This window comes from Dendrobates tinctorius, unplaced genomic scaffold (assembly GCF_039654945.1).
Source record: "Dendrobates tinctorius isolate UK_male_01 unplaced genomic scaffold, ASM3965494v1 ptg000151l, whole genome shotgun sequence".
NCBI classification, from domain to species: domain Eukaryota; kingdom Metazoa; phylum Chordata; class Amphibia; order Anura; family Dendrobatidae; genus Dendrobates; species Dendrobates tinctorius.
Genome location: NW_027361818.1, coordinates 12,796,964 through 12,819,368, shown reverse-complemented (window position 1 = coordinate 12,819,368; position 22,405 = coordinate 12,796,964). Strand labels below are relative to the sequence as shown.

At 45.1% G+C, this 22,405-nt stretch overlaps 1 long non-coding RNA gene across 1 annotated transcript in view; it reads left to right on the top strand.

Annotated features, from left to right (window-relative positions):
* LOC141050259 (uncharacterized) overlaps positions 1-22,405 on the top strand; it is a 94,373-nt gene that overhangs the window by 4,967 nt on the left and 67,001 nt on the right. The window contains exons 2-3 of the long non-coding RNA XR_012220503.1: positions 9,152-9,226; positions 20,851-20,919. This is a non-coding gene — a long non-coding RNA (uncharacterized lncRNA). The remainder of the gene's footprint in view (positions 1-9,151; positions 9,227-20,850; positions 20,920-22,405) is intronic.

Sequence of the window (22,405 nt, the reverse complement as noted above, 5' to 3'; positions counted from 1 at the left end):
CCTCTGATGTCTGGTTTATTTTCCAGAGTTAAGAGTGCCTGCTGGTTTACTAAGCTTGACCTCAGGGGGGCGTATAATCTTATTCACGTCAAGCACGGGGATGAATGGAAGACAGTGTTTAATACTCCGGAGGGACATTTTGAGTACCTGGTGATGCCTTTTGGGCTCACTAATGCCCCTTCTGTCTTCCAATCCTTCATGAATGATATTTTCCGGGACTTTGTGGATAAGATTTGATCATCTATTTGGATGATTTTCTGATCTTTTCCAGTGATTCGGATTCTCATGGGGAACATGTTCAGACTGTGTTCCGGATTTTGAGGGAGAATTCCGTTTGTTAAGGAATCGAAATGCCTCTTTGGTGTACAGAGGATTTCATTTTTGGGATTTATCTTGTCTCCGTCGACTATTGAAATGGACCCGGCCAAGGTACAGGCCATTTATGATTGGGTTCAGCCTACTTCTTTGAAGGCTCTCCAGAAGTTTTTAGGCTTTGCTAATTTCTATTGTAAATTTATAGGTAATTTTTCTGGTATTGTCAAACCACTGACTGTTCGACCAAGAAGGGCGTCGATGTGCTGAATTGGTCTCCTGAGGCTGTCTCAGCATTTCAGGAGCTTAAGCGGAGATTTTCTTCAGCTCCAGTTTTACGGCAACCTGATGTCTCACTTCCATTTCAGGTGGAGGTAGATGCTTCTGAGATTGGTGCAGGAGCTGTTTTGTCCCAAAAAGACCCTGTGACTTCTAAGATGAATCCTTGTGCCTTCTTTTCTCGTATGTTCTCCCTATCTGAACGCAATTATGACGTGGGGAATCGGGAATTGTTGGCCATGAAATGGGCATTTGAGGAGTGGAGACATTGGTTGGAGGGAGCTAGACATCAAGTTGTGGTCCTCACCGATCACAAGAATTTGATTTATCTGGAGTCAGCCAAACGCTTGAATCCTAGACAGGCTAGATGGGCCTTGTTTTTCACGCGGTTTAATTTTGCGGTCTCTTTTCTTCCGGGCACTAAGAATGTTAAGGTAGACGCTCTTTCTAGGAGTTTCTTTGCTGATTCTCTTAATGTGACCAAGCCTACTACTATCCTAGGTGAGGGGGTAGTTCTTTCTGCCATTTCGCCCGATTTGAGACACACCCTGGAGGAATTTCAGAAGGATAAACCTGAGCGTTGTCCTATGGGAAAATTGTATGTTTGTATGTTTCTGACCAGTGGAGGAAGAGAGTGATGTCGGAAGTTCATTGCTCCGTATTGGCTGGTCATCCAGGTATTTTTGGTACCAGAGATTTGGTGAGTTGGTCTTTTTGGTGGCCCGCCTTATCATGTGATGTCAGGAATTTTGTGCAGTCCTGTGGGACTTGTTCTCGGTCTAAATCCTGTTCTCTTTCTAGTGGGTTGCTGATGCCTCTGCCGTTGCCCAAGAGACCATGGACCCATATCTCAATGGATTTTATTTCTGATCTTCCTGTCTCTCAGAGAATGACTGTGATCTGGGTGATTTGTGATAGATTTTCGAAGATGGTCCATCTTGTACCAATCCCAAAGTTGCCTTCTTCTGTTGAGTTGGTGCCTTTGTTTTTACAACAAGTGGTTCGGTTGCATGGGATTCCTGAGAACATTGTGTCGGATAGAGGAGTCCAGTTTGTTTCCAGATTTTGGAAAGCCTTTTGTTCCAATCTGGGAATTCAGTTATCCTTCTCCTTCGCATTTCATCCCCAGACTAATGGGCAGACTGAGAGAACAAACCAGACCTTGGAGTCTTATTTAAGATGTTTTATATCTGCTGATCAGGATGATTGGGTTTCATTTTTGCCCTTGGCCGAATTCGCGCTGAACAATAGAGCTAGTTCTGCGACTTTGATGTCACCCTTTTTCTGTAACTTTGGGTTTCATCCTCGATTCTCTTCAGGGCAAGTGGAATCTTCGTCCTGCCCAGGTGTGGATACTGTGGTTGAGAGAATGCAGCAGATATGGGACCAAGGAGTGCATAAGTTGTCACTCTCTCAGGAAAAGGCCCAGCGATTTTCCAACCGACGTAGGACCATTGGTCCCTGGTTTAAAGTGGGTGATATGGTCTGGTTGTCGTCTAACAATATTCCTATGAAGGTTGCATCTCCAAACTTTAAGCCAAGATTTATTGGACCTTATAAAATTTTGGAGATTCTTAATCCTGTTTCTTTTCGATTGGCTCTTCCAGTTACGTTCAAGATTCATAACGTATTTCATAAATCACTGTTGAAGAGGTTTGTTGAGCCAGTGGTTCCTATGGCAGCACCTCCTGACCCTGTATTGGTTAAAGGCAATATGGAATATGAGGTAGAGAAAATATTGGATTCTCGTTTGGTTAGACGGAGACTCCAGTATTTGGTCAAATGGAAGGGTTATGGCCAGGAGGATAATTCTTGGGTCTCTGCATCTGATATTCATGCCAATAGATTGGTTCATGCTTTTCACCGGGCCCATCCTGATCGGCCTGGTGGCGTGGATGAGGGTTCGGTGACCCCTCCTCAAGGGGGGTACTGTTGTGAGTTCATTCTCTGGTCCACCAGTTATGAGTTCGCCTTCCAGACTCCCTCTGGTGATGACAGGAGGTGGTGAGGCTGATTTGGTCAGTGGAGATCTACCACCTGATGGTGAGGATGACGATTGGACCTCAGGAATCTTAGATTGGATTTAAGACTGCCGACGCCCTAAGTCAGTGCTGGTGATTGTTTCAGGCTGCTCAGGTCTTGGTTTTCAGCTCTGTTCCAGCCTTCTCAAAGCTAAGTGTTTTTGCTAATGTTCACACTTGATTTTGTTGGTCTATTCAGTTTTTTGTGTGTTCAGCCAGCCCCGGCTGGGCTGTGCTGAATTTCCTCTCTTATTTATCTGTATTTGCCAATTTAATTTTTAGTCCCTTATTAGATTGGCCTCTTTTTGCTATGTCTCAGAATATTTCAGAGTGCTGATATAGTGGGAGAAGTCTAGTGACTTCAGGGTTAATTTTGTTATCAGAAGTGTTGGACATTATTTTGTAGGGTTTTTTGGCAGATTGCAGACAGTGTCTTTCCTTTCCTGTTCTTTATAGTTAGTTGGGCCCCATCATTTGCTCAGCCTATTTTCCTGCCTGTGTTTGTGTTTTCATCTTGCTTCACCATCAATACATGTGTGGGGTGTTATGAATGAGTCACGGAGGAGGAAAAAACAAAAAGCAAGCTAAGCCCAGGAAACCAGAGAGGTTGGTAACTAGCGGACTGCGGACCCCTGATCCTATCCACAACAACTAGCAGTAGCCGTGGAGCGTGCCTACGGTGGTCCTAGACGCCTCATCACGGCCGGAGAACTAAATAAGCCTAAAGAAGGAAAGAGAAAATCTAAACTGCCCCAGAGCAGACCCCAAAGCAATAGACAGCCCCCAACATGTATTGTCGGTGAAACAAATGAAAACACAGACACAGGTAGAAAGATAGGCTGAGCAAACGATGGGGCCCTCACTAACTAGAAAAGACAGGAAAGAAAAACTGCTGTCTGCAATCACGCAAAAAACCCTGCCAAAAAAAAGTCCAACACATCTGATAGAAAAAGGCCCTGAAGTTGCTAGACTTCAAATCACTATTTCAGCACTCAGGTATATTCTGAAGACAGAGCAAAAGAGATCAACTGATCAGAGACAAAATGGGGATTCAACCAAGTCCCAGCCAGGGCTGGCTGAACACAAAAACTAAGTAAACCAGACAAAACTCATATGAACAATAGCAGAGAAAACTTAGCTTTAGGTAGGCAGGAACCAAACTGGAAACCAGGAGCCACAGTCAGGAAAAATCACCAGCAAGAAACTAGGGAGTCAGCTGCCTTAAATCCAATCAGAAACTCCTGATGTCCAATCGCAGTCCTCTTCCTCAGGTGGACGGTCTCTGCCATTTAGATCAGCTTCATTACCTCCCTTCACCAACAGAGGGAGTCCAGATAGAGAACTCACTACTCCTCTGTCAGCACAGCCAGCTCCATAACCCTCACCAGAAGGCAGAGGCAAACCCGAAAATGAGCTCACAACAGTACCCCCCCTTGATGAGGGGTCACCGAACCCTCATCCACGCCACCGGGCCGATCAGGATGGGCCCGATGAAAGGCACGAACCAATCTATTGGCATGAATATCAGAGGCAGAGACCCAAGAATTGTCCTCCTGGCCATAACCCTTCCACTTGACCAAATACTGGAGTCTCCGTCTAGCCAGACGAGAATCCAGTATTTTCTCTACCTCATATTCCACATTACCTTCAACCAATACAGGGTCAGGAGGTGCAGCCATAGGAACTACTGGCTCAACATATCTCTTCAACAGCGACTTATGAAACACGTTATGGATCTTAAAACATAACAGGAAGAGTCAATCGAAAAGAAACCGGATTAAGAATCTCCAAAATCTTGTAAGGTCCAATAAATCTTGGCTTGAACTTTGGAGAAGTCACCTTCATAGAGATATTCTTTGATGACAACCAAACCATATCACCCACTTTAAACCGGGGACCAATGGTCCTGTGCCAGTTAGAAAACCGCTGGGCCTTTTCCTGGGAGAGAGACAACTTATCCACTACTTGGTCCCAAATCTGCTGCATTTTCTTTACCACAGTGTCAGCACCTGGGCAGGCTGAAGATTCCACTTGCCCTGAAGAAAATCGAGGATGAAACCCAAAGTTACAGAAAAAGGGCGACATCAAGGTGGCAGAATTAGATCTATTATTTAAAGCGAATTCGGCCAAGGGCAAAAATGAAACCCAACCATCCTGATCAGCAGATATAAAACATCTCAAATAGGACTCCAAAGTCTGGTTTGTTCTCTCCGTCTGCCCATTGGTCTGAGGGTGAAACGCAGAGGAGAAGGACAACTGAATTCCCAGCTTGGAACAAAAGGCTTTCCAGAATCTGGAAGCAAACTGAACTCTTCTGTCCGATACAATGTTCTCAGGAATCCCATGCAACCGAACCACCTGTTTTAGAAACAAGGGTACCAACTCTGAGGAAGATGGCAACTTTGGGAGTGGTACAAGATGGACCATCTTAGAGAATCTATCACAAATCACCCAGATAACAGTCTTTCTCTGAGAGACAGGAAGATCAGAAATAAAATCCATTGAAATATGGGTCTATGGCTTCTTAGGCACCGGCAAGGGCATCAACAACCCACTAGAGCGAGAACAGGGTTTAGACCGGGAACAAGTCCCACAGGACTGCACAAAATTCCTGACATCACGAGATAAGGCGGGCCACCAAAAAGACCGACTCACCAAATCTCTGGTACCAAAAATACCTGGATGACCAGCCAATGCGGAGCAATGAATTGCAGACATCACTCTCTTCCTCCACTGGTCAGGAACATACAATTTTCCCATAGGACAACGCTCAGGCCTGTCCTCCTGGAATTCTTCCAGAACACATCTCAAATCGGGCGAGATGGCAGAAAGAACTACCCCCTCACCTAGGATGGTAGTAGGCTTGGTCACAATAGGAGATTCAGCAAAGGAACTCCTAGAAAGGGCGTCTACCTTAACATTCTTAGTGCCTGGAAGAAAGGAGACCACAAAATCAAAATGCGTAAAAAGCAAGGCCCACCTAGCCTGTCTAGGATTCAAGTGTTTGGCCGACTCAAGGTAAATCAAATTCTTGTGTCAGTGAGGACCACAACTTGATGTCCAGCTCCCTCCAACCAATGTTTCCACTCCTCAAATGCCCATTTCATGGCTAACAATTCCCGATTCCCCACATCACAGTTGCGTTCAGATGGGGAGAACTTTCGGGAAAAGAAGGCACAGGGATTCATTTTAGATGTCACCAGATCTTTTTGGGACAAAACAGCTCCTGCACCAATCTCTGAAGCGTCTACCTCCACCTGAAAAGGAAGTGAGACATCAGGTTGCCGCAAAACCAGAGCAGAAGTGAACCTCCACTTCAGCTCCTGAAAGGCCGAAACAGCCTCTGAAGACCAATTCAGCACCCTTCTTAGTTTTCAAATAATTTTATTGTTTTTTTTTTAAATAAACAGGGTAGGGAAAGGAAGGTAGGAAGGGAGGGAAGGGAGTGGGGAATAAACAACCTTGTACAGGTACGGAAAAAATTTAAAAACTAGAGAACCCACAAACAGGCATAGAATAACATATATCGAATAACAACATAAAAGAAAAAAAAAATCGACAATCCTTTTATGGGGTAACATTCTTGGAAGGAGATACAGCATCCCAGTACTAAAGTGCCCAGGTTTAAACTTCAAAATATAGTGCCTCTTGTTAAGTCTATTTGATATGAAATTTGTTGTTCCAGGTCTTCCATTTTTTTGAGTATTTGTGAATGTGATTGTTGTTAATCGCAAATCTGCGTTCTAAATCGCTGTGTTGGCCTATCTTGTCAAGTATGTCTGAAAACTTGGGAACCTCTGCTTTCTTCCACCATTGTGCTAACATGGTCTTGGTCACCAAGAGGATGTGTATGATAATGTGTCTTACCGAATCATCAAATTGTTCCATGTCTAAAGAAAGAAGTGCTCTTTCGGGTGTAATTATGAAGTCCTTAGCAATGAGGTTAATGTGCTGTGTGACTTGAAGCCAGAGGTTTTTGATTTTTGAACAACCCCAGACAATATGGTAGAGGTTCCCTTGGTGTCCACAATCTCTCCAGCACAAGGAAGATAGCTCTGTGTTAAAATGCGATAACCTCGTCGGGGTATAGTACCATCTATTTAACAATTTGAAATAACTCTCATGAAGACCCATTGATATGTTGGAATTGTAAGTGTTTTTGATGGCATCGTTCCAGTTCTCGAGACGGATATCAGCACCAAAATCGGACTCCCATCTCTTCATGTATATGTTTTTTTGGCTCGTTAGGTCTTTGACAACAGATCTATACAAATTACGCAGACTCCAGAGGTTTTTATTTTTAAGGTTGCACAGTAGTGAAGATAGCATTTCATAATTCAAAGTCTTCCCTTTTATGAATTTCCAAATTCTGTCTTTCAACATGGTGTAAAAGACTAGCTCAGATGACGGTAAATTATATTTAACCCTGATCTCACCGAATTTCAGGAACTCCAATCCACTAAAAACATCCCCCACCCTTTTAATTCCAGATTTCCCCCAAACCTCCGGTATCGGGAGATCATCCATCAGTGCCAATGAAGAAAGAGGCAACTTTAAGATTTGCTCTGCTTTTTTGATATTTTTAGTCGGCTTAATGAGATCCCTCCAGGCTGAGATTATCGGCCGGAATATAGGATGAGATGAGTTCGCACTGGGCTTTTGCAGAAGGAAGTTAAAGAAAAGCTTTTGCAATGAGCCTCTATCACTAGCATCTCTCTCCAAGCCATACCAAGCTGGATGCATCATGTTTTCAGTAAACCAGTGCCAGCTCTGTTTGATGAGCGAGGCCTGATAATAAGCGTATATGTTGGGCAGTCCTGCGCCCCCATGTTTTTTATTTTTGTACATCAAGTCTGCAGATATTCTTGCTTTTTTACCTTTCCAAATAAATAGTCGGATGAGCTCTTGAGCTTTATCAATGGTTTGGTGCGGAAAGCTAACTGGTAAAGTCCTAAATATGTATAAAATTTTGGGAAGGATAAAAGTTTTGACTGCCAGAATCTTCCCAAAGATGGAAGTCTCTAGCTGAGCCAAAAAGGATAGATTGCCTGTAATAGTCTTTATAATGCTGTCTAAATTGGCCCTAACTGTGGCTTGGATTGATCCTGCTATTCTAATCCCTAGATAGACAATCTCTTTCTCCTCCCAAATGAACTGGGTTTGGGCCTTTATTTTGTTAATTTCAGATTGTTTCATGTTTAGAGTTATAAATTTTGATTTGTTTGGGTTTATCTTAAAATAAGATGCTCTAGAGAATTTTTCTAGTTCAACTGAAAGGGCTTTAATGGAGTTTGCAGGATCCAGTAGCGTGAGGAATAGATCATCTGCGAATAATCCAATTTTAAAATTTCATGATGGCAGTTCAAAGCCTTTAATATCATTGTTTATTCTTATTTTTTCGGCTAGGGGCTCTATGGCAAGCACAAATAGAAGGGGGGACAGGGGACACCCCTGTCTCGTGCCATTGGTAATGTCGAACGGGTCGGAGAGGAAATTGTTTGCATAAATCCTGGCACTCGGACCCAAGTACAAGGCGAAGACTGTTGATACAAACTTCTCGTCAAAGCCAAATCTAGCGAGAGTTGCTTTTAAGTAAAGCCAGTTTAGCCTATCAAATGCCTTCTCGGCGTCCAGTGCCAGAAAAGCAGTTTGGGTTCTCAGGTTGTTCGCTAAATTTATTAGATTCAACACCCTTCTAGTTCCGTCTGAGGCCTGGCGGCCCTCTGTAAAGCCTATTTGATCATCCACCAACAGACGTGGAAGGATGTTTTTTAATCGGTTTGCAATGATCTTTGAGTAGATTTTAATATCGCTATTTATGAGCGAGATTGGCCTATAGCTCTGTATCCTCTCGGGGTCCCCCCCCTCCTTTGGAATCATGATAATTGTTGCCTCTAACATCTCCTTTGGGAAGGAACCCCGAGAGGACGCCAGATCAAAGATGGAAGCCAGCTGTGGAGCCAGAATTTTTTAAAAGGATTTATAGTAGTCTCCAGAGAAGCCATCCGGCCCTGGTGATTTTTGGGACTGCAATTTCTTGATAACGTCAACAATTTCTCTCTCTGTAAATGGGCTATTGACATAAATCAAGTCCAGCTCATCGACTCTTGGTAGATCAATACTCTGTAGAAAAGAATCTACAAAATTCGAGTTAACCACCGGTGTTTGGGGGTCATCTTTCAGGTTATAGAGATTTTTAATGAATTCTGCAAACGAGTTGACAATGTCCCTAGGGTGGGTTTTGGGGTCACCTGAGGGACATACTATCTTATTTATTCTCCTTTTAATTCTTTCTCTTTTTAATTTCCTCATCATAAACCTGGTAGGCTTGTTAAGAGACGCATATGATTTGTACCTAGATGCTTTGATGACTGCATCATATTCCTGGTAGATTTCAGATCTCAAACTCTGTCTAAGTCTCAAAATCTCAGCCTGGATGGTCTAGGAAGGAACTTTTAAGTTTGTTTGTTTTTTCTCTAGATCATTAATTTGGGCCTGTAGGGTTGTAATATTTTCCCTATTTCTCTTCTTATGTTTAGAAAGAATTTGCATAAGACACCCCCTCAGGACCGCTTTATGGGCGTTCCAGACCGTGAACTGATCTACTTCACCAGGTACGTTTTCCTTGAAGTAGTTTAAGAGAACGTTTTCTATCTCTTGTTTGTACTCTGGTATATATAGCAAAGCTGAGTTAAGCTTCCAGCGGAATGGTTTGTCAGGGGGAGGACCCAGAAGGAAGTCAATGAGAACCGGGGTATGATCCGAGATGGACTTCTGCATGAAGCGAATGTCCTTAATTTTGGACAGAGTGAATATGTTAGTAAGTAGAAGATCTATCCTGGATGCTGTCTTATGTACATCTGAAAAGTGGGAATACTCACGTGATGATGTATTCAAGCAGCGGAAAGCATCATAAAGCTCAATTTGAATTAACCAGTCTTTTAAAGCTGGGACCTTGTGGCGAACTAAAGAGGATGAATCAATGCTGCTATCTGGGACAATATTAAAGTCGCCCAATAAGATGAGTTCGCCTGTTTTAACTTTGTCAATTTTTTTGATAAGCTTGTTCAAGAAACGAATGTGTCCCTTGTTGGGTGCGTATACATTCACTATTGTGAATGGCCTTTCATGGAGTAAACATATGAGTATATGGAACCTGCCAAGGAGTCTGGAATCTCTTTGATGAGCTGAAAAGGAATGGTGCCACCTACCAATGTGATGACCCCAGCCTTTTTCTTTGTGGAAAGTGACTTGTACATGTGTGGGAAGTTCTTGTGCTGGAAGACCGGGTGTCGATTGGAAGCCAGTTTAACCTCCTGAAGGCATACCAATTCTGCCCGGGTTTGGTTGATCTCCTTCCATACCGCATACCTCTTATTCGGACTGTTGAGCCCCCTACCATTGTACGATAACATTTTCATCGTTAGAATGCAATATCAAAACAGGAAAGGGAAACTAATAGAACAATGAAATACAGAGAAAAAAAAAAATTAAGAACTTGAGAGTTCTCCTGGAGGACTCCAAACTGGTTGGTGTCTCACCTTAGATTGGGGGAAAAACGAGAAAAAAATTAAGTGGCAAGTTCCCACAGTGACAACGATAAACTGTAATTACGAGTACAAATATTCATGTTCAGGAAAAGGAAATAATAGTGACCCCCTAATAAATTCAAACATAAGACAAAGGTCAATCCTAATCCCTATCCCTAAAGGATGGCTCATCCATCAGGAATTTAAGAAACCTCTGACCCTCGTGAGGAGTATAGATGGGGTAGTGTTTATCTTTATACCAGACTAAAAGCTTGGTAGGGAAACCCCATCTATATGACACTCTAAGTTCCCTAAGTTTAGAGGTCAGATCTCTGAAGGAGCTTCTTGCGTCCATAGTCTCTTTGGAAAAGTCTTGGAAAATCTTAAGATCCTTATAAGGCTCGGGGTGAACCTCTCTCTCGCAAAGATTTTAAAACCTTCTCCTTGGTTTCAAAGAAATGGACCCTGAGGATAGTGTCCCTGGGCTTTTCCTGTGGGACCCCTTTGGGACGTGGGAGGCGGTGTATACGATCGATATTGACTTCTAATTCTGTCAATTTTGGCGATAATTTTTTAAACAAATTTTTGGTGTAATCAGAGAGATCTGCCTGGGAGACCGACTCAGGGATACCTCGTATCTTTAAGTTATTTCTCCTGCTTCGGTCTTCCAGATCCGTCAATTTGTTTTTAATGGAAATAACCTCCTTTTTGAGGACTGAATTCTCCTTTGAGAGGTAGACTATATCCCTCTCCGCCTGTACCATCTTTACCTCATATTTCTCAACCTTTTGGCTAAGATTTCTGCAAGTTTCCTGTAGGGCCTTGGCCTGAGTCTCAAACCCTATTTTTAGGGCATCACTGAAGGACTGGAAGAGATCCGCCATGAATCCTTCAGTGGCTTGTTTGTTGGACCCCTTGTATTCCCCCAGGTTAATGGATGGAGGAGGAACCTCAAACGAAGGGAATGGACCTCCATTATCCCTCCTAGGCTTCTGCCTTTCAGGGCTTGTGTTTGGAGTATAGTCAGCTGAGACACTGTCGGAGTCCTCAGATGAGAGACTCCCAGTCTTTCCCTGATCGCCTGGTCCCTTCTTTTTGTTTGATTAGGAAGTGTCCATTTCCTCCGTAAGAGTCTCAATTGGAGGGGGGGTTTAATGTTGCCCCCTAAATTTTTATTTTTTTGAGGCGTTTCAGGTTGTGTTTTAGATAGGGTTTTGGTCAATGAACTATTAGTACCTGATCCCCCTTTTGCAACTTTGACAGATGCAGGGTTCTGAGATTTTTTTAGATAAGGCATTTTTGGCTCGTCTCCATTCAGGGGTGTCCTAGATTTTATTGGGCTTAACAAATTAGAGATATCGTTGTATGATTTAGAGTGTGCCCCAAAATTGTGCCTCGTGATCCTGTGTGGGCTATTGGAAGCTCTGCCCCTACCTGACTGCATCTTGGTTTGCCACAAACCCTTCCCAGACATCAGATCTATGACCCCTTTAAATTATTCAATCAAGCAAGTTAAGAAAAATGGTCAAAAAGCAAGTTTCCCAAAGGAGTTAACTGAGAGACCCTCAGTGAGAGCGAGTAAAGTCACAATTCTGCAGTATCAATATCAGCAGCCCACTGTATCTCTGATCCTCCGTTGAAATAAAGGTAATCTTCTGTTATAATTCAATGGTCAGATGGATACCAGGCACCGGGACCACCAGCCATGAACTGCAGACTCTGTTATATTGTATGCCTGCGTCGCTCATATGCTGAAAGCAGCCAGTGAACAATCCCTAGGGACGCTGTATGGGGATAAAGAGTGCCTCCCAGATGCCTGTGTCCTTTCCCCAGTACCCCTGTGGTGAAGTCTCTGCTGTGCTGTACAGTTTGTGGGAGTATCTGTGCCTGTCACAGGGGAGACCGCTGACTGAATGCTGCAGGGCCTGTGACGTCAGGTCTGCTCAGTGCTGACAGGCTGGAAGCTGGGAGCGGTCGGATCTACTTCCCATTGAAGTCTATTGTGGCTGTGAGCACTAATCAGCAGCTGGATCTAGTGGCCCAAACTCGGATGTGCCTCACCTCTGCTGTCTTCAGAGGCTCCCCCTGTGCTTGTCGCCCCCTGTCCGGTCCTCAATGTGGCTGTGGACCGCTGTTCTTAGCCGTTCTGATGTCTGTTCAATGGGTCCAGTGGTATCCCTCTGCCTCTCTGCTCTGTGACAAGAAAGTAATCCCCGCTGGAGTCCTCTGCTTATATCCTCGGCGTGTCAGTCCAGAAAGGGTCCAGATCAGCTCCTCTGCCCCCACTCTCCTCACCCTGGCCGTGAAACTTCCTGATTTCGGCGGCACTCAGTCAGAAATCCAGAGGGGAGATTGTGCATAGTTCCGTATCCCTCCGCCGCAGCAGTGCCATTATCCTCTACACCCCACAGGCAAAAAACATTGCAGTCAGTTAGAATCAAGTTGTGCCTTACCGGGAGGATTCCAAATAAAGTCCTTATTGTCCTTATTACTGGCGATGAGCCTCCAGATCAGTCCTGGCTTATAGCCCACAGTAGCACTCCAGTCACTTCCAGGAAGGCAGATGGTGGGAGGGTGATGTCCCTCTGTTTCTCCTACACCACTACTGTCCCAAGCTTTTAAAAGTTCATATCTTCGGTCTCCTTTGGACCAGGGTCCTAGTTTTAGGCTCAGAATGTGCACCAGAGTTTCAGGAATAGAATAGGGTCCAGTATGGGTTGTTTTTGTTAACCCTTTGCATTCTTTTTTGTTGCTTTAGTGTGTGACTGTGGGAGCTTAGAGCTCTTGCCTCCTACATGCTCAGAGTCCAGGCCACGCCCCCAGCACCCTTCTTAGTTAAATCAGTCAGTGGTTTAGCAATACCAGAAAAATTAGCTATAAATTTACGATAAAAATTGGCAAAACGAAAAAAAAACTTCTGGAGAGCCTTCAAAGAAGTGGGTTGAACTCAATCATAAATGGCCTCTACCTTGGCCGGGTCCATTTCAATAGTTGATGGAGACAAAATAAATCCCAAAAATGAAATCCTCTGTACACCAAAAAGTCACTTTGATCCCTGAACATACAAGGAATTCTCCCTCAAAATCCGGAACACAGTCTGAACATGTTCCACATGAGAATCCCAATCCCTGGAAAAGATCAAAATATCATCCAGATAGATAATCAAAAATTTATCCCGGAAAATATCATTCATGAAGGATTGGAAGACAGAAGGGGCATTAGTGAGCCCAAAAGGCATCACCAGGTACTCAAAATGTCCCTCCAGGGTATTAAATGCCATCTTCCATTCATCCCCGTGCTTAATGCGGATAAGATTATACGCCCCCCTGAGGTCAAGCTTGGTAAACCAGCAAGCACCTTTAACTCTGGAGAATAGATCAGAAATCAGGGGTAACGGATACTGATATTTAATAGTAATTTTGTTGAGGGAGCGATAGTCAATACAAGGCCTTAATGAACCATCCTTCTTGGCCACGAAAAAAAACCCAGCACCTAAGGGTGAAGAGGATGGTCTAATATGACCCTTCTCCAACGACTCCTTAATATAGGATCGCATAGCCTCGTGCTCGGGTACAGATAAATTGAAAAGTCGACCCTTGGGAAATTTACACCCAGGTCTCAACTCAATTGCACTGTCATAACTCCTATGAGGAGGCAAAGACGCTGACTCATTCTCACTAAATACATCATAAAAATCAGCCAAATAGTCAGGAACATCATGCGACTGGGGAGAGGTGGAGAAAACAGGAGCATCACTAAGGGCACACCGACAACCCCAACTCACCGCAGACACAGACTTCCAATCCAAAACTGGATTATGGATTTGCAACCAGGGAAAACCCAGAACAATGGTATCATGTAAATTATGCAACACCAAAAATCTGCAATTTTCTTGGTGGTCTGGGGTGACCCGCATTATCACCTGGGTCCAAAACTGAGGTTTATTCTTCGCCAAAGGAGTAACATCAATACCACTCAAAGGAATAGGCGTCCACAGAGATGTCATAGGAAAACCACAACGTTTAGCGAAATCCAAGTCCACTAGATTCAGGGCCGCTCCTGAATCCACAAAAGCCTTCGCAGAAAATGTGGATAAGGAGCAGATCAGAGTAATTGCCAAAAGAAACTTAGGTTGTACACCACCCACAGCAAATGTGTTTGCAAAACGTTTCTCTCGTTTAGGGCAGACAGAAATAACATGAGATGCATCTACACACAAAAAACACAGCTTACTACGCCTTCTAAACTCCTGACGTTGCGCCCTAGACAAAACTCCATCACGTTGCATAGGTTCAGACATTTGTTCAAAATGTGGCAGCGCCTCCCATGTAGTCTTGCGTTCACGTAAACGCCGATCAACTTGAATGGCTAATGACATAGAATAGTCAAGACCAGAGGGAACAGGAAATCCCACCATAGTATATTTTAAAGTCTCAGACAAACCCTTCCGAAAGAGAGCAGCCAAGGCACTATCATTCCAGGTAGTAAGGACCGCCCACTTTCGGAATTTCTGACAGTATAACTCTGCAGGATCCTGACCCTGGTTCAATCCAATAGGGCTCTCTCAGCTTGATCAATAGCATTAGGTTCATCATATAACAACCCCAAGGCTTGAAAAAATGCATCCACATTAGTCAAAACAGGATCTTCAGGTGTCAAAGAAAACGCCCAATTCTGGGGATCGCCGCGCAGCAAGGAGATGACAATTTTAACCTGCTGCGCAGAGCTCCCCAATGAGTTAGGCTTCAAGGCACGAAATAATTTACAATTATTCTTAAAATTCAAAAATTTAGACTGATCCCCAGAAAACACATCAGGAGCAGGGATCCTTGGTTCAACAGCATGTGAATGAGTGAGATAGGCGGAAATTCCCCGCACTTCAGCAGCGATCTGCTCCACACGATCAGACAATTGCTTAATCTCCATCAAGGAGAAAAAGAAAAAAAAAAAAAAAGAATCCTCCTACGGCCCCAGAGAAAAAGAGGATAAAATATACATATAAAAAAAAAAATTCTGACACTTTTTTTTTTTTCTACAATTCTCTCCTGCTTTTGAGTACCCTAGAATCTGCGGCATGGCTGGTGATTCTGTTATGAATGAGTCACCGAGGAGGAAAAAACAAAAAGCAAGCTAAGCCCAGAAAACCGGAGAGGTTGGTAACCAGCGGATTGCAGACCCCTGATCCTATCCACAACAGCTAGCAGTAGCCGTGGAGCGTGCCTACGGTGGTGCTAGGTGCCTCATCATGGCCGGAGAACTAAATAAGCCTAAAGAAAGAAAGGGAAAATCTAAACTGCCCCAGAGCAGACCCCAAAGCAATAGACAGCCCCCAACATGTATTGTCGGTGAAACAAGATGAAAATACAGACACAGGTAGAAAGATAGGCTGAGCAAACGATGGGCCCTCGCTAACTAGAAAGGACAGGAAAGAAAAGCTGCTGTCTGCAATCACGCAAAAAACCTGCCAAAAAAAAGTCCAACACGTCTGATAGAAAAAGGCGCTGAAGTCGCTAGACTTCAAATCACTATATCAGCACTCAGGTATATTCTGAAGACAGAGCAAAAGAGATCAAAAGAGATCAACTGATCAGAGACAAAATGGGGATTCAGCCCAGTCCCGGCCAGGGAAGGCTGAACACAAAAACTAAGTAAACCAGACAAAAACAATAGCAGAGAAAACTTAGCTTTAGGAAGGCAGGAACCAAACTGGAAACCAGGAGCCACAGTCAGGAAAAATCACCAGCAAGAAACTAGGGAGTCGGATGCCTTAAATCCAATCAGAAACTCCTGATGTCCAGTCGCAGTCCTCTTTCTCAGGTGGCCGGTCTCTGCCATTTAGATCAGCTTCATTACCTCCCTTCACCAACAGAGGGAGTCCAGATAGAGAACTCAGTACTCCTCTGTCAGCACAGCCAGCTCCATAACCCTCACCAGAAGCCAGAGGCAAACCCGAAAATGAGCTCACAACAGTGGGGGCTGTCTATTCCTTTGGGGTCTGCTCTGGGGCAGTTAGTTTTCCCTTTTCTTGCTTTAGGTTTATGTAGTCCTCCGGTGGTGACGAGGCGTCTAGGAACATCGTAGGAATGCTCCACTGCCACTGTTAGTTGTGTGGTTAAGATCAGGGATCTGCAATCTGCATAGTTACCAACCTCTCTGGTTTTCTGGGACTTAGCTTTTGTTATTCCTCCTCGGTGACCCATTCATAACAGATATGCCTGTGTGCATGACCCCTAGCTGACACAGCGGTCACTGTATCATATACCTCCCCACTCTGTTCAAACCTGTTGGTTGAATACTTGATCTCACCCAGAGGTCTTGAGACCGGGCACCCCTGTCACCTTGCCCTACCAGTCGTCTGTGAGCGTCAGCACCCGAGACGTAGTTCCTCTCTGTGAACAATGCATTATTGGACTTGGTCCTTTCCTGTTTCAAGGTTAAACTAGTAGGCCTCCCCCGCCCCCAGCATTTCTTATGTCGGTGTTGAGCTTTGGGCTCTAAGTCAGCGTCCATCTGTGTCACTAGACCCTGCTTTGTCTCCATATTTCTGCAGTGTGGTCTGACCCCCGACCTTTCTCTCACTGGCCCGTTTTCCGGTGGGTACAGTCAGAAGTATCATTTCCAGTCACGTCAATTGTCTGGCCTGAGTCTGACCCATGTAGTATGTCACAGGAGCTAAGGTCTCTCAGTTTCATACTGCCAGTAGAACTGCCCCTTGCAGATTTTTGATGTCCTTGCCCTGCTGACAGTCTTCGGCCCCCTGCCATGTCACTACTTGAAGGGACCCTTTGGGTCCTTACATCTTGGGTTGAAGGCGGCCGCCACCTGATGTTTCCCACCTCTTTATCAATCTGCAGTCGGTCAAGTCTCAACTGCTCCATCTCCTGCAGGTATGTCACACGATACTCCAGGAGCATCCAGAAGTTCCTCAGGCTTTCCATGGAGCCAACCACAATGATGGGAATCATGCCCTCTTCACCGGATTCCTGGACTTCACCATCAGGAGGGATCCTCACCCTTGGCACACCAGAGATATTTACAAGGTTTTGCATCACCTTCCCGAGTCTTCCAACGACTCTCCAGATCAGATATTTGGGTATCGGAATTACGTCTTCCCCCAAACCCAGCCGATCCTTAGCTTCCCTTGCCAGCTCTAGGCGTCGAGCAGCTTTCCGATTACTCCACCTGAACATCTGTTTAGCCTGGAGACATTGCAAATGCATGTCTGTCAGGACAGCTACGTGCTTTGCTGTGTCTTCCCTGGTTGATAGTACCACCAGCTGTTTTGTCTCTGGTGCCCAGTTCACACTACATGCTTGAACCACCTTTTTAAAAGCCTCATGCACACCTTCACCAGTACAGGCTTCTTGCACGTCTTCGGGTACCTCGATTACGCACTTGAAGATCTTGGGCTCACTCTCTTCCTTGGCAGATGGCTCCGGGTTTACCGTTGTCCCGACCGAGAAACTTTCTTGTTCAGCTTTTAGCTCCAAATCTTCATGAGATTTCACCTTTTCGACACCCCTTGCCAAGATGGGCACTGGCAGTTCCGTTTTGTTATCGCTTGGGCTCGGCTGCTGTAGTCTTTGTCCGCCACCTTTTTCTCCCACAGAAGACCTCGTACTGTTTCTTTGAGCATTTCTACCTCTTCTCTGAGGGTTTTATTCAGAATTTGCCACATTAACAGGTGACCTGTGAGCTCAGAGACTTCTTTCTCCAGCTCATCTACTCTGTGCTCCCTTTCTCTCTCAGAGCCACAGTCACCCCCAGAGTCTGTCACCCCGATCAGCCGAGTGCACCCTCCAGTTACCCTTTAACCATGTGTCCGCTCCAGTCATCTTATCTACCAGCTCATCATCAGTCATGTCACGAGACATCAGGTGCGTAAGTTGGGCAGATGCACCCCTTCCAGTCACTTCTACATCTGACCTGTCCACTTTAGGAGGTGTCACCCTGTCAATGTCCGCTGGCCCAACAGTAGAAAGGTCTCCATCCCCCTGCTGTAGAGGAACTCCCCTCTCCCACAAGCCAGAGGACAGTCTAGAGTCCCGGCCTATAACCACTGGACAGGACAGATTCGTGACTATTGCGACATCCTGTCCTGCAATGTCCCAGCCTGTCTCAGACTACGCTGGCGACTGGACAATTCTTAGTGCCCCTGTGGTTGCAAGTGACCCCCACCTTTCTGCCGGGTATCTCAGGAGCAACCCTCACTAGAGTCACCGGGCTCCCAGGGTCGACCAGACCAACTATATCTTCATTATTTATCTGGAGGCCACACCTCCATAGCATTGTGCCGGCTGGGTAGTTCATCAGGCAGATTGGACAGACATAGGACATTTGCTCCTGGCAACAGTTCATCTGTCTCACCCCCTTCACGTTGGGATTCTCCTCCCCTTTTGGGCCACTATCCCCTTTTTGGACTCCGCCTCCTCCAGGGACTCCACCCCTTTTTAGGTTGCAGCCCCCTTTCGGGATCTTCCTATGTCCCCTCTACAGGCCTTCTTAGGCCCGATTTTACACAATAGAGTTTATGTCTTTTCGGGCTTGTACTGGCCCTTTAAGCACGACACCATACCAGCTCCTGCTGGCACTGCCACAGCTCCTGCTGTCACCAATCACCGGCACCTCCAGCTGCCGCTCACAAGCAGCTGCTGGAGTCACTGCAGCTCCTGCTGCGCTGTCTTCGTGGACCCGCCGATCCACAGCAATCTTCATAACCCTGCCGAGTTACCGCTAGACGCTTGTCACCTTCGTGACCCCACTGAGCCACCGCAAGCTGCCTTGAAGAAAAACTTTGTGACCCCCCCACCGAGTCACAGCAACACCTTCAGCTTTTTAGGACAGAGAGAAAAAAAAAAGAAGAGAAAAAAAAACACATGCACAGTCTCTCACTGACCCCGGTAAGTACAACACGGACTCCTGTCCATTACCTGCTGGTGTCAGCCACACAGGTTCTCGGGTACCTCTTATCCACAGAGGCACCCTATAGCGACTTCTGAAACAGTCTTTCCCTGACCCCGGTCAGCATACCACAGACTCCTGTCTGTTACCTGTTGGCCACACAGGTTCCCGGATGCCTCTTCTCTTCAGAAGTATCCCACAATTTCTCATCAGTCTCTTTCTCTGACCCCAATCAGCAACACACAGTTTTCATGACCGTTAGCTGACGGCCACGCAGGTTCTCAGATCCCTCTACCGCAGAGGTATCCTGTACACATTTCTCTCACTGACCCCGGTCAGCATACCACACGGTTTTTCAGACCATCTGCTCTCCTGGCTCAGAGTCGCCAGCACTGCAACATGTGCTTCTTGGAACCGTTGCCCTTAGCAACCGAGTTTTCCAGACCTCGTCAGTTGCCCCTAGCAACAAGGCTACAACAGTGCCCTTCGCATTCTCCACCAATTGTTAGGTAGCGCTTGTTACTCAGGTTGGGGATACTCACTTGGTTGCAGAAAAACCAGGTCTGGCACAGGCTTTTTCTACATAAACATAGTCCATACGGTTTATTGTACAGCATAAACCATTGCAGCATGCAACAGTCTTACAGCAGACAACAAGGAATCTTCATAGTGGAGCTCTGCTCCCCTTAGCCCTGTGGTCACACACTCAGTTAGCTCACCCTGTCCGGGTTGCCTTTTAGCTGCTTCAGCCTTCAGATGTTCATTCCCTCTCCTGGGAACTGTCAGACACATGCAGCCATTATACACAGCCTCCACACTTGCTCTCTAGGAAGTCAGCCACATCTTCCAGCAGTCGGCCTGCCGAGACCTTCCATACGGACCAATCAGCTCCAGGCATTCTCTCTCATGTGACCTACTCTGGTCACCTTATATGGTCCGTAGCCATGCCCATCAGATCACATGATTATGACCTCATTGCAGGTCCTAACCCAGCCATACACATGCATGCTTAGTATGGGCGTTTAGTCACATGCCCCTGGGTGGGTTTGTAGGTGACTGGTCCCACCCGTCTCACCAGCCACCTGGAGGCTCTCCCTGACACTGTAACAAAACCTCAGTAGTACGTCTGCTGATTAGCACATGATCAAGCCTCCATCCCAGGGCCACCCCCTGTGGGATACATAACGGTCATTTACCATCCAGGCATTCATCCTATATCCATTACCACCATGGATATGCCTGTGTGCATGACCCATACAGCGCCCCCTAGCTGTCACAGCGGTCACTGCACCACAAGACCCTAGAAATAAATACAAATAACATCTCAAATAATGAAAATTCCTTGGAAAATTCTTGCAAAAAGGTGAAATCACATTTTTATTGATTTAATCATCTTTAGCCATTAATGTTTAAGTGTCCGATAACCTAATTTATTATATAAGAATTATAAAATTAGATGATTTAAGTTCTCTTACTTTATATGAAATGGGAGGAATATTTCATGATGCCTAAATTACTGTATATGTGGCAACAATTCACTCATGTGATTAGTCACAGAATCACCCAAGTGTCACACGGTCACACAGCCACTTGGTAACTGACTTTAAAAAATACGAGTTGCGGACTGCCGTAGTCTTATGGCCCAATACTCCGAGGGTCATCTCCACGTGGGGCTTCTCAGCATCGATAATCTGTGTATGAGGCATTTTTTCTACATATAGATTATTGTGATCCTTCAATGCTTTTATCATTTACACAATTCACTTTCTTACAAGAAGGAGACTTCAATCAGTTTCTCTTGTTTCCAGTGTATTCACTGAAAATGTGCGACATCAACCAGACTGAAGTCACAGAGTTCCTGATCCTTGGATTTAAAGGTCTATATAAATACAAATTTCTGCTCTTCATCCTTTTCCTCTTCTGTTACCTGATGATACTGGCTGGAAACCTCCTTATTATAGTGTTGGTGTCCACCAATCACAACCTCAATACCCCAATGTTCTACTTTCTCAAGCATCTAGCTGTAGCCGACATCATTTCCACTATGACCATTGTGCCCATGATGCTAAATGTAATTCTATATGACATGAAGGAGGTGCCAGTGAGGAGCTGCATCTTCCAGCTCCATATGGTATTCATGTTTGGTTTTAGCACGATGATTCTGATCACTGTAATGTCTTATGATCGGTACTTGGCCATTTGCCGTCCGATGCACTACTATTCTATAATGCAACCTCATGTTTGCTTCAAGATGGTTCTTGGCTCCTGGTTTTTTAATTTTTTCCTTTCCTTTGACATGATTTTGGTTTGGCAGTTGGAGTTTTGTGGTAACAACATAATAGACCACTTCTTCTGTGAATTTGAGTTACTTCTTGAATTGGCTACTTCCGACACTTACCTCGTGACTTTGGTTGACTTTGGATTATCCATCATTAGCGCTGTCATCCCTTTTGCTTTAACTCTTATCAGCTATTTGAGTATTTTCTTCGTCATAATGATCCTTTCATCCACCAGTGGCTTGTCAAAAGCCTTCTCCACATGTGGCTCCCATCTCACCACTGTATGCATCTACTATGGAACGCTCTTCATGATTTACTTGCCAGCATCCAATGACAGATCATCGAGCACAAACAAGTTCTTATCTCTGCTGTACATTGTGGTGTCTCCAATGATGAATCCCATCATTTACAGTCTGAGGAATCAGGAGATCAGGAGAACTCTTCAACAAATGTTTAGACAATGTTAAGGATATACTTAAATGCAGCACACATATTTATGAGACTATCTTAGCTGATTACTGTATTTCCAGATGGGGAAAGGAAGGAACGGAAGATTTGTCATCTGGATTTTCTTGACAGAATATTCACAATAAATCATGGATGTGATGATTCAATGACAACATTTTTTTCAATACATGTCATATTTTCTTTTTTTTTTTTTACACAATCCCTCTATATATCTTTTTTTAACCCCTTTCTGACATTAGACGTACTATCCCATCCACGGCACCTATGACCGAGGACGGTGTATTACATCTAAGCAATCAGCGGCACTCCCGGGGGGGGCGCTACTGATCACGGCCGGGTGTCAGCTGATTATCACAGCTGACACCCGGCACTATGTGTCAAGGGCAGTCACGGACCGCCCCCAGAACATTAACCCCTGGAACACTGCGATCAAACATGATCACAGTGTACCAGAGGTTTAGGGAAGCATCGGCAGGGAGGGGGCTCCCTCCGTGCTTCCCTGAGACCCCCACAGCAGCGGGATATGCTGCGCTGCTGTGGGGGCCTCCTTCCTTGCAGGTCCCCAGATCCAATATGGCCGCGGGGTCCTGCGGGGAGGCGGCTTTCTCAGTGCCTG